Raw genomic sequence first — 13,004 nt, 5'->3', positions numbered from 1 at the left:
CTTGACTGCCGATTGGAGGGATCGCCTTGGTCTCAGTGCTGATTGTGCCAACAGAAGGCTACGGGCTGGTGCTTCGCCCTCTACCACGTCTCACACCCTGAGGGGTGCCGAGAGGACGCCTGGCCACAGTGGACACTGCAGCAGGAGAGCACAAGAGACTGTGAAGAGCACGGGGAGCCTTTGTCATGCAGTGTGAAACCCTGTAAACCCTCTGCCCGAGACCTTCATATTTTAGCCTGGAAGACCCCCAATCCTCTCACCCTGAAAATTTCCAAATCCTCTCAGCCTCCAGAGACACCAAATCCTGTCACCTTGAGGGACTTTTTTCTTTTTAGATGGAGTCTCGCCCTGTCGCCGGGCTGGAGTGTGGTGGCACAATCCCGGCTCACTGCAACACCTTGAGGGACTTTAAATCCCCTCAGCATAAAACTCCGATAAAGTACCTCAGCTCAGAGACCCCAAATCCCTTTACCCAGAGGAACACCGAATCTCCTAATGATTAGATCCCCAAATATTCGTAACCCGAGGAGCCGTAATTCGCCTCACCCTAAAGCACCCCAAACCGCTCAGCCTGAGGAACCCTAAATATCTCACCCACAGAGAGACCAAATTTCTCCAAACTCAGATAACCTAAATTCTCAGCCTGAAGATCCCAATCCCTTCAGCTTCAAGGACTAAATGATCTCAATGTCAAAGACCCTAAAGCCCCTTAATGAGAAACCCAAATCTCCTTTACCTGACACCCAGAATTTCCTCAGCCTCAAATATCCCAAATTCTTTCATGCGGAGAAATTCCAAATCCCCTTAACCTTTCCAAGACTCAAAGATCCCAAATCATTTCATCCAGAGGAACCCCAAATCCCCTCAAATCCTGTCAACTTGAGCACCCCCTTGCTCCTCCTCACCCTCTACGTCCCTCCCCTGCCACATCTCCTCTTGTCTCCCACTTCCCTTCCCAACTCCGCGCCAGGCGGGCTCCACGGCCACTTGACCCGCGGCCAGGCCGGGATGCGCAGGACGCGGTGTCGGGGGCCGCCGGCATGCAGCGTGCTGCTGGATGTGCTGTCTTGCTGGTCAGTAAGAGCCGCGGGGCCCCGGGTCTGGGGACCGTCCCAGGACGGACACTGCCCCAGTTCCAAGAAGGTTTGCAGCGACCGGAAGGCTGCTTGCACTGGTCCCTCCGCAGACCTTGCAGGCCGCACCTCTAGCCAGGCGCTGCGCTGCGCGCACCTGCCATTCCTAGGGGTGCCGGGGTCCCTGGGTCCGGGTTCCCCGCGTCTCGGGCCCAGGGGGCTGGAGGGTCTCGAAGCACCCGGGGCGCCGGGGCTGCCTCCACTGCCGCAGCAGGAAGTGGCCGTGCAGGAGCCGCGCGCAACTCTCTCTTGCTGCGCCTGGCCTGGGCAGTGATTCACGCAGATGGCGGGCCTCGGGGGTGGGGGTGGGAGCGGCAGTGGATATCCCAGGACGTTCCTGCCTCCGCCCCTGGGTAGGCGCTCTAGGTGCTTGAGGAGGGGCTGACCTGGCCTTGGCGCCCAGTGGGTCGATGGAATATGAACCCTAGTCCTAGGGCGGGAGAGACACTTGGAGAGAAAAGCTGGGTCCCAGACTTCGGGGCCTCGGGAGACCCAAACCTGTCCTGCAGGTTTTCCGGCTGGATGAGGGAAGTGGCGCCCCGAGGTCCCCGCCACCAGGGTCCCAGGAACAAAGGCCGCGTGTTTGCTCTAGTGGCTGAAGGGACAATGGCTCTGCACTTCAGCCACTGCGGGGGGCAGGGGTTTGCTCCTCCCCAGAGCCGTTTCCTGGATCTCTGACCAAGCCCTCTGACCTCTGAAGTAGACCGTTGTTAGGGGGCTCCAGGGGACAGCACCAGGTCCCTGTGGGGTGTCTGCCAGCCCTGGGTGCCATGTCCTGAGCAGCTGTGCTGTCAGTTACTTAAACATGTGTGTGGCACTTTCTGGCTGCCAGGTGCTCAGTGGCATGCAGATAACCGAAAGCGTTCCCTTAAATGGCCTGTGAGGGAGGTGCAGCCTCATGGAGTCGCCTGCTGGAGTCCACACAGCCGGGAGGTGCTGCCACGGTGGGGTTGGGTGTGGCTGCTGTGTGCCAGGGGTGGCGGCCAGGCCGAGGGCACCTCCATCTGGAAGCTCTGGCCCCTCACAGTGCAGTCCACAGGTTCCAGATGGTGCTGTGGGGGCAGTGTGAGGGCGGAAAGACCCCCGGGGGTCAAATGAAGAGAAGGTGCCTGTTCCGGGGACCCCAGGGCATGCTTTCCAGGCAGAGGGAAGCCCGGGGTCGGTTGTCATGGGGGTGTCTGTCTCTAGCTGGAGTTACTGTGGCAGGGAGGTCAGAAATGAAGGCCAACCGGTGTGAGCCTCTGCCTGCTGAGAGCTGCGGGAAACAGCTGCAGTCCTCTGATCCTAACCTTCCACAGCACAGCAATTGCAGGAGCCTCCTCCCTGATGTCTGCCCTCAACAGCGGCGCCAGCCACCCCTGCGCCCCAGCAGAAGCTGGGCTCTTACATGACAGCCACCTCTGCCCCAGCACTCGCCTCTCCAAATACTGTCCTGGCTCTGGGCCCCTGCACTGCCCGTTCTGTTCTGCATTCCCTCTGCCTTTTCTGCCCTGTGAGGCAGACCTCTGCTGTCTTCACTGCTTTATTTTCCCAGACTCAGCCAACATCGAAGGCGTGCCATGTTCTAGCACCCTTGCAGCTGGCATGCAGGAGGAGTGTGAGGTTCCCTGCCCCTCCTCAGACTCTCAGAATTCAGAAGAGCCACGCTTTTTTGTCTTTGCCCTGCTGGGCCAAAGGACGCCCCTGCCTTCTTTTCTCTCTGGGGTAGACACCCCACGCTTTTGCTGTGCACCTGCCACATGGAACAGGGAGCAGCCCCCGCCCCGGCTCTCTGTAGCTGACTACTGCTTCCCTGGCCACCCTGGGCTCAGCAGGGCCCCAGGAGACCCAGTGCCATGTGACACCTTCTGTAACTGTGGAATTCAGGAGAATGTGCTTTTGATTCCTGAGTCACTGCCTAGCTGGCATGTGCCCTGGCGTGAGGGTCAGTGACAGGCAGGGGTAAGCATGAAGTCACCTCTGCTATGCCCCTGCTTTGGCGCTTTCCTGACTTCTCTGCGCATCTCTTAGGTTAAAATAAGCCCTGCCTGTTTTAAAAAATGTTTATTAAACATCCGCCCTGGCCAGGCTCTGAGCAGCCTCCAGGGTCTCTGTTCTGAATACAATAGTCCCCTCCTGGTGTTGGCAGGCTGGGGGAGGGGGGGTGGAGATTAAGTCCAGTGTCCCACAGGTGACTGCATAATTCCACATGGGACAAGATGGAAAAAGAGCAGAACTTCCCTTTTATTTTTATTTATTTATTTATTTGCTTTTTATAAACTGAGACAGAGTCTCACTCTGTCACCAGGCTGGAGTGCAGTGGCACAATCCTGGCTCACTGCAACTTCCATTTTCTGCTTTTAAGCAATTCTCCTGCCTCAGCCTCCCAAGTTGCTAGATTATATTCATGGGCTGCCACACCCGGCTAAACAGACTTTTTCCTTTTGTGAGAGAGAAACCTGTGTGGATAGCTGGGAGGGGAGATGAAACTGAGTGGAAGTGAGAGTCACCTTGTCTCACACCTGCAATCTCGGCACTTTGGGAGGCTGAGGCTGGGGGGTCAATCCAGCCTGGGAGTTTGTGACCAGCCTGGTCAAAACATGAGACTCGTGTCTCTACTTTTATAAATAAAAATAAGATATTTGGGGCAAAGAAGTGCCTGTGCAAAGGCCCTGAGGTGAGCGTTTGCCCGGTTTGTTCAAGGAGCAGAGGGAGGGTGTGAGGAGGAAAAGGCCTGGAGAGTTTGTGCTCATGTGAGGGCGATGGGAAAGGGGTGTAACTTGGGCCTCTCACGTTCTGTGAGAAGAGCTCTTCCTTGCTGTCGGTGGGAGCAGTGGTGAGAGGCCTCGAGGCAGGGCAGTTGTGGGGGCCCCACAGCCCAGCTGGTTGGAGAACCTCGCAGCTCCCAGGCTCTTCTCCCCCTCCAGCCTCCCTGCCCTTTGCTGTCCTGTCATTGGTGAACGTCCTGTATAAGTGAGGATTTTGCTGCGGGTATGACTTCATCCAGTACCCCTACCAGCCAGACACCATCACCCATGGGCTCATGGCTGGGGTCACCATCATGACCACTGTCATCCTTGTAAGGCAGGAGGGGTTCAGAGGGACAAGGAGGGTGACAGGTTGGGGTACAGCCTAAGCCTGGGTTCCTGATGGGGGTGACCTGGAGGTCTGTGGTGGGCTGGGGGACACAGCCTTGCCCCGAGTGGTACTTGTGGGTAATAGGAACTCACTTTTGTTTTTTGAGATGGAGATTCACTCTTGTAGCTCAGACAGGAGTGTGATGGCAGGCTCTCCGCTCACTGTAACCTCCATCTCCTGGGTTCAAGTGATTCTCTTTGCCTCGGTCTCCCCAGTAACTGGGACTACAGTCGTGCACCATCACACCAAGCTAATTTTGTATTTTTAGAAGAGACGGTTTTCACAGTGTTGGTCAGGCTGTTCTTGAATGCCCGATCTCAGGTAATCTGCCCACCTCAGCTGGGATGGCAGGCATGAGCCATCGAGCCTGGTTAGGGCACCCTTAGAGTTCCCAGCTCTGCAGCAGCCTTTGGGAGGCCTGTGGGGAAGACTGAGGCCCAGTGAGGGCCCACGGGCTGACCAGGACCCCCGCTGGTCACTGTGGCTGCCTGACGCGAAGATCTCGGCAGGAGAAACCTACCTGGTGCACACGGACCAGCTCTATTCCCACTCTGACAACAGCTACGTGGCTGTCATGTACAAGGTGTTGGGGACCTTCCTGTTCAGGGTGGCCATGAGCCAGTTTCTGATGGACTTGGCCAAGTACACGATCAGCCGCCTGTGCCCCAACTTCCTGGCCATCTGTGACCACCAATGGAGCCAGGTCAACTGCTCAGTCTATATGTGGCTGGAGATGGTGTGCAGCGGAAATGCTGTTGATGCCACCAAGGCCAGCCAAGTGTGGACAAGCATCATTCACAGTGGGAGCTTGTGCGAGCTTGCTTGAGGGGCAGTGGGAGCTGAAGAAGCTGCAGAAGCCAGATGGTTAGGATCCAGCAGGCAGGTGGTCAGGCAGCAGGGAGGCCTCAGGGCTCCCAGCACCCGGCAGACAGCAGGAGGCCGGGGGGAACGTGCTCTGTCTCCCCAGCATCTCACCCCTGCCCTGCTCTGTGCTGTCTTCTTACCATCTCTACTGATATATCCTTAAATGTGTCAACTCATCGTTGTCCTTTTACAAAATCAAAATATTGATTGACAAGCTTGGGGTAATATCAGATCAAAAAAAAAAAAATTAAAAAATCAAAATAAAATTTGTGTAAGATAAAAGTCACCATTTCATCAATTTTAATGTGTACAGTTCATTTTTAGTACATTCACAATGCTGTACAGCCATCTCCTCTACCTAATTCCAGAATATATTAATTTCATCAGAAGGAAACCCACAGCATGGGTAACATGGCAAAACCCAGTCTCTATGACCAATCAAAAAATCAGGCCGGGTTAAGTGGCTCACGCCTATAATCCCCACACTTCGGGAGGCTGAGGCAGGCAGATCACCTGAGTTTGGGAGTTCGAGACCAGCCAGGCCAACATGAAGAAATCTTCTCTACTAAAAATACCAAATAAGCCAGGCATGGTGGCACATGCTTGTAATCCCAGCCACTCGGGAGGCTGAGGCAGGAGAATCACTTGAACCTGGGAGGCGGAGGTTATGGTGAGCTGAGATTGTGTCATTGCGGTCCAGCCTGGGCAATGAGAGTGAAACTCCATCTCAAAGAAAAAAAAATTAGCCAAGCCTGGTGGTGGGCACCTGCAGTCCCAGCTACTGGGGAGGCTGAGGTGAGAATATCACTTGAACTTGGGAGGTAGAGGTTTCAGTGAGCCAAGATTGTGCCTACCTCAGGCTTGGTCTCACAGTGAGACCCTGTCTCAAAGAAAAAGAAACTAAAGGAAACAAAGAACCCTTGTACTCATTAGCTGTCTCTCCTCCTCCAGCCCTTGGCAACAACCACTATCCTATTTTCTATCTGTAGATTTGCGTGTTCTCAATATTTCTTATAAATGGAATCATGCACTATGTTGTCTTTTATGTCTGCCTTCTCTTTTTCTAATTTTTTTTTTTTTTTAAGATGGAGTTTCACTCTTGTTGCCCAGACTGGAGTGCAATGGTGTGATCTTTGCTTACCACAACTTCCTCCTCGTGGGTTCAAGCGATTCTCCTGCCTCTGCCTCCTGAGTAGCTGGGACTACAGGTACCCACCAACACCCCTGGCTGATTTTGTATTTTTTACTAGAGACAGGGTTTCTCCATGTTGGCCAGGCTGGTCTCGAACTACTAACCTCAGGTGATCTGCCCACCTCGGCTTCCCAAGTGCAGGGATTAGAGGCATGAGCCACGGTGCCCAGATTCCTTTTCTAATTAAAAGAAATTGGGAGGGCTGTGCAAGATGGCTCACACCTGTAATCCCAGCACTTTGGGAGGCTGAGGTGAGCAGATCACATGAGGTCAGGAGTTCCAGACCAGCCTGGCCAACATGGTGAAAATCCACCTCTACTTAAAATACAAAAATTAACCAGGTGTAGTGGTGTATGCCTATAATACCAGATGCTCAGAAGGCTGAGGCAGAGAATTGATTGAACTGAACCTGGGAGGCAGAGACTACAGTGAGCCAAGATGGTACCATTGCACTCCAGTCTGAGTGAGAGACTGAGACTCTTGACAAAATAAAATAAAATAAAATAAAATAAATAAATAAATAAAAAAAACTTGGTCAGACATAGTGGATCACACTTGTAATCCCAGCATTTTGGGAGGCTGAGGTGATCAGATCACTTGAGTTCAGGAGTTCGAGACCAACCTGATCAACATGGAGAATCCCCATCTCTACTAAAAACACAAAAATTAGCCTGGACTGGTGATGGATGTCTGTAATCTGAGCTACTCAGGAGGCTGATGTGTGAGAATCACTTGAACCTGGGAGGCGGAGGTTTCAGTGAGCTGACTGTGCTCCAGCCCGGGAGACAGGAGACTCTGTCTCAAAAAAAGTTGTTTTTTGTTTTGCTCGAAGCTACAGGAAAAAGACAAATAAAAAGAAAAAAGAGGGTAAGTGAATAGAATAAAAACAAAAATTGTTTTTGTATGTTTTTACTGTTTGAACACAGTGCATTCTTGTGTTTTGGAGTTCATGTTGTAATGTTCTGTCCATTTTTGCTTTATGTATTTTGGAGTTCTGTGGTTTACTACATTTACCTTTATAATTGCTATATATTTTTAATAGACTACCCATTCATCATCATAGAATTATACATATGAGTTTCGTCTCAACAATTTTTGTCTTGATGTCCATTTTGCCTGATATTAGTATAACTATTGTGGCTCTCTTTTTGTTACTGTTTGCATGGAATATTTTTTTCCCCAATCTTGTACTTTAAATCTATTTATGTCTCTGACTCTAAAGTAAGTCTCTTACACCTAGCATAAAATTGGGCCTTTTTTTTTTTTTTTTTTTTTTTTTTTTTAATGACAGAGTTTTGCTCTTGTTACCCAGGCTGGAGTGCAATGCCACAATCTCGGGTCACTGCTACCTCCACCTCCTGGGTTCAGGCGATTCTCCTGCTTCAGCCTCCTGAGTAGCTGGGATTACAGTCATGGGCAACCATGTCCAGCTAATTTTTTTTGTATTTTTGGTAGAGAAGGGGTTTTCACCATGTTGACCAGGATGGTCTCGATCTCTTGACCTCATGATCCACCCGCCTCGGCCTCTTAAAGTGCTGGATTACAGGTGTGAGCCACCGAGCCCGGCTGGGCCGTATTTTTTATGTGTTGTCCAGTCTTTGATTTTTTTCAGACAGAGGCTCACTTTGTCACCCAGACAGAAGGACAGTGATCTCAGCTCACTGCAGCTTTGCACTCTCAGGCCAAGCCATCTTCCAGCCTCAGCCTCTCGAATGGCTAGGACTGGTCACCACATTCAGCTGCTGTTTATTTATGTTTTTTGTAGAAACAGGGTTTTGCCATGTTGCCCAGGCTGGTCTTGAACTCCTCAGCTCAAGCGATCCACCCTCTGTGGCCTCCCAAACTGCTGTGATTATAGGTGTATGCCACCATGACCAGCCAGATCTCTGGCTTTTTATTTTATTTTATTTTATTTCCAGCATATGTTAATCTTTTTATTGAATTAAGTCATTTAACGAATCGCTGACTTTCAGTTGGAGTGTTTAATCTATTTATAGTCAGTGTAATTACTGATAAGGAAGGCCCTCTGTCATTTTATTTAGGGTTGCCTAGGTTATGTCTTCCTTTTTCAGTTCCTTGTCACTGTCTTTTTATTTTATTTTTTTTTTACCATTATTTTTTTCTTTAAGTGATGAGAGTCTTGCTATCTTGCCCAGGACTTGAACTTCTGGGCTCAAACCATCTCTGCATTCCAAGTAGCTGGGACTACAGAAATTACAGGTGTGTACCACGGCACCTGGCTAAGTTTTGTATTTTCATTTTTATGATTTTTATTTATTTTATTTTTTAAGACAGAATCTCACTCTGTTACTCAGGCTGGAGTGATCATGATCTTGGCCCAGTGCAACCTCTACCTCCTAGGTTCAAGTAATTCTCCTGCCTCAGCCTCCCGAGGAGCTGGGACTAGGGGCATGTACCAGCACATCCTGCTAATTTTTTGTATTTTTAATAGAGATGGGGTTTTGTCATGTTGGCCAGGCTGGTCTCAAACTCCTGATCTCAGATGACCCACCCACCTTAGCCTCCCAGAGTGCTGGGATTACAGATGTAAGCCACTGTGCCTGGACCATCTGAAAAATCTTAACTGATCTATTTTCTTTTTTTTTTTTTTAATTTAATTAATTAATTAAATAATTAATTTATTTATTTATTTATTTATTTTTTTTTTTGAGATGGAGTCTCACTCTGTCACCCGGGCTGGAGTGCAGTGGTGCGATCTTTGCTCACTGTGACCTCTGCCTCCTGGTTTTAAACACTTCTTGTGCTTTTTTTTTTTTTTTTTTTCTGAGTCAGGATCACAGGCATGTACCATCACACCTAGACAAGTTTTATACTTTTAGTAAAGACAGGGTTTCACCATGTTGGTCAGGCTGGTCTCAAAATCGTGGCCTCAGGCAAGCCGCCTGCCTCAGCCTCCCAAAGTGCTGTGATTACAGGTGTAAGCCACCAACCCCAACCTGTTTTATTTTGTTTTAAACTGTGTGTTTAGAATATTATAATGTGGCCACTCTGGAAATAGGAGTTTCCCTACTCCTCAGGGTGTGTTCTTGCTCTTTGTTGCAGTGGTTATTTGTTTAATGACTTTTTTGATTGTGAAGTCTCTATCTTTTGTTATGGGTAGCCATTTCCTTCTGTTCTTTTAGCCTGGTGGTCAGCTTGTGATATGACAGAGATTTCTTTAAACATCTGGAACCAAAAAAAGAAAACAAAAACAAAAACAAACAAACAAACAAAAACTCACAACACCCTCTCGAGTCAGTAGAAGGGGTCTGTGTGCCTGTGGGGTCAGCCCTTCCACAGTGAAACAGGTTTTCTCTGCCTTCACTTTCACTTCCTGCTTGTGCAGAGCTGGAAGGCCAGCCTGCGGCCCTCAGAGGCCTCTTCCAAGCTCCTGCATTGCTCTGGTCTTGTAGGTTCTAAGCCATCATTTCCCAGAGTGTTTTATTCCCTGGCCTTTCCTCCTAGCTGTTTGGCTCATCTATTTTTGCTTCATCTGCTGTCGTGGCCCCAGGCTGCAGAGACTAACAAATTTGTTGTAAACGTTTCCTACAAATGTCCTCCAGGAAGCACTTCAGCACTGGTAGAATGTCCAGTCAGGTGAGATCAAGATCAGCCCTGGAGCCATACCCTAGTCCACAGTTGCAAATAAGACCCCTTTTCAGAAACTGTGCTGGGCGTGTGGTCTGTTACCCTCAGGCCACCACAGCTAGGCCTTGGGAGAGGGACCAGGATGAGTTAAACCACCACAAAGCTATTTGTTTTGTAAAAGGATTATCTTTTTTGTTTGTTTGTTTCGTTTTGAGATGGAGTCTCACTCTGTCACCCAGGCAGTGGCATGATCTTGGCTCAAACAACCTCCAACTCCCAGGTTTTCAAGTGATTTTCTTGTCTCAGCCTCCCAAGTAGCTGGGATTATAGGCATGTGGCACCACGCCTGGCTATTTTTTGTATTTTTAGTAGGGACGGGGTTTCACTATGTTGGTCAGGCTGATCTCAATCTCTTGACCTCATTATCCACCTCCCTCGGCTCCCCAAAGTGCAGGGATTACAGGCATGAGCCACTGCGCCCTGCCTCAACTGGATTATATTAATCAAGTGATCCTCTGGTTCCTACAAGCTTTTGATTAGTTCCAAAAAAGTTAATTGTGACACTTTTTTGCCAGTTTTTTGTTGCTTCCTATGTTCTGTGTTTCATTCATGTCCTTCATGAGATCTAAAATTTATGTGAAAAGAAATATTCCCTCAGTTCCATAGATGGGAGAAAATCCTGAAAAGAAATTCCGTGAAAATAAAACTGGTGTTGCCTGCTTGCTGGACACTACTGTCTGCCCTGGGTGTTGGGTTCAGGCCTCAGAGTTTTCACGGGTGAGGCATCTCATGCCACAGCCCCAATTGGAGACTCTGATTCCATCATCAGATAACTGGAAAGGACAGAGGGAGCAGCCTCTGCTCCTGGGATTTGGTGGCCTGTAACATTTGCAGCTCCGGTGTTGAACCCTCCCTTCTGTGGGAGGGGTGGGGGCAAGGGGAGGTTGGAAGATGCCGAATGAGCCAGCTGCCCTCTGACCTGCTGCCTCTCCTTCCCCAGGTTGTCTTTCTACTCAGGACACACCTCTTTTGCTATGTACTGCGTAGTGTTCCTGGTGGTGAGTCTGTTTTTCTGGGGCTTGCCCATCAAGTCACTCCCTTCCCTAGACCTTGGTTTTTCCAGCTGTAAAATGGGTTGTGGTGGTGATGGAGGTGCTCACTGACTTGTTTGTGAAATCAGGAGGCCCTGGGTTGGCCAGTTTTTTGCCCACAGCCTCGGAGCTACCATCTCTGCAGTGGGCATGGGAGGGCCTAGCAGGGCACAGGCTGAGGCTCCCTCTCCCATTCCAGCTCTACATGCTGGCAAGGCTCTGCTAGAAGTGGGCGAGGTTCTTCCTGGTGGCCTTTGCCCTCTATGTGGGCTATGCCCACCTGTCTGATCACAAACACCACTGGAGCGACATCCTTGCTAGCCTCCTGCAGGGTGTGCTGGTGGCTGGTATCACTGTGAGCTACTGACCCTGACTCACCCCCTGTGCTGTTCAGAGGCCACTCACTGCCCAACCCTGGTTTTTCCCTGTGCACTCTTGCCCCATAGAGACCTCCCTTGGGACCCCTTCCTCCAAATGTGGTCATTCCCTGGGACCCCTCCTTCCCCCAGTTTCTCCCCTGGGACCTCTACCCCAAACTCCAGTCTTTCCCTGGACCCCTCCTTCCCCTCAGATCCTCAGCTGGGACACCTTTCTCTAACCCCAGTTCATCCCTGGACACCTTCTTCCCCCAGTTCTTTCCCTGGGTCTCCTGCCTGCACCCAGCAGTCCTTCTCTGGGCCTGTCAGCGCCCCAGTGCTCTCCACTGCTCCTCTACTAAGAGGACTCTCTTCCTTCCACAGGCACTTTTCCTCTCATTGCCCACCTGGGACCCTGTTTCTCCTCCTCCTGCTCATGCCTATGTCCCCTGTGCCTGTCCAGCCCCTGCCCAGTCTCACCTTCCTCCACTCTGCCAGGTCTGCTACATTTCAGACTTCTTCAAAGTCTGACTCCCACAGCACTGCCTGAAGGAGGAGGAGCAGTAACAGAAGCCCAGCCTGTCACTGACAGTGACACTAGGGGAGGCTGACCACAACCACTATGGGTAACCACACTGCTCCTACTGAGGCTGGACCCCACCCAGGCAGAGAGTGGCTGTGAGTCCAGCTGAGGCTGGCCCCCCAGGTTGTCCCTCTGGCCCTGGGTAGGCAATGAGGGCTCAGAATGGGATCCACAAACCCTGAGCAGGCTCTGCTGCCCCTGCCCTGCACTGGACCAAGGATCTGGGGAGGCCTAGGTAGCCATGAGCATTTGGAGGGGGACCTGTTTTTGTAGCTCCCCAAATATTCCCATTCTTTTATGGAGTTAAGAAAGGGACTGTTTTGTAAAATGTAGTGTATGTGTGTTTTTTGGTAAAATGAGGCATTGGTGTGATGAGTGGTCTCAGTGCCTCTGTTCCTTATGACCGTTCAGGGATGGTGTTCCTCCTCTCAGAGGGCTCCGTGGAGCTCAGGCGTCAGGCAGACTCACCCGCTGTGACGGTGGAGGACAGCAGCCAAGCCATCGCCTTGTGTTTCTCACTGCACGGTGCTGGGGTCAAGGGTCAGATGGGTCAGCACACCCTTCCTCTCTGCTCATGTCGACCGTATGCATCTGGGGGCCACGCTTCTGAAATGAGTAATTCAGGGGCTGGTTTCCCTGAAGTGGTGACAGAACACACAGAGCTTACGTTTTCAACAGGAGGGTAAAGGGTACATTTGTTTATTGTACAGGCGGTAACTTAAATGTCTGCTGATGTTTTGTTTGCACCTGAAATCTCTCTTATTCCCTCACCCCACAGGGTGTTCCTATCAAGTGTTAGCCTTTGGGAAGGCTGGTGTAGCCCTGGGAGACAAAATTGCAGCCCGGGAGCCCCAACCAAGGGGTTGTGTTGGAGACCTGCCCTTGGTAGTTGGGAAGGAAGGTGACCCAGAACCTGCAGAACGCCAGCTGAACGTCAGGAACTTGCCTCCATGCAGATGTCAGACAGGATCCTGGCCAGGAAAGTCACACTGAAGACTCCCAGGTATTCTAGGGTTCCACAGCAGGCAGTGATGCCTGAGGACTGAGGTGGCTGTGTCTGGGCTCAGAATGTGAGTCTCT

General features: G+C 50.8%; 1 pseudogene; it reads left to right on the top strand.

Annotated features, from left to right (window-relative positions):
* The first annotated feature begins 1,416 nt into the window (after positions 1-1,416).
* On the top strand, positions 1,417-11,989 carry LOC141583018 (phospholipid phosphatase 2-like; annotated as a pseudogene).
* The last annotated feature ends 1,015 nt before the right edge of the window (positions 11,990-13,004 follow it).

The sequence above is a fragment of the Saimiri boliviensis genome, chromosome Y (genome assembly GCF_048565385.1).
Source record: "Saimiri boliviensis isolate mSaiBol1 chromosome Y, mSaiBol1.pri, whole genome shotgun sequence".
NCBI classification, from domain to species: Eukaryota; Metazoa; Chordata; class Mammalia; order Primates; family Cebidae; genus Saimiri; species Saimiri boliviensis.
The sequence above is the reverse complement of the archived record's forward strand: the minus strand, read 5'-3'. Positions and strand labels throughout refer to the sequence as shown.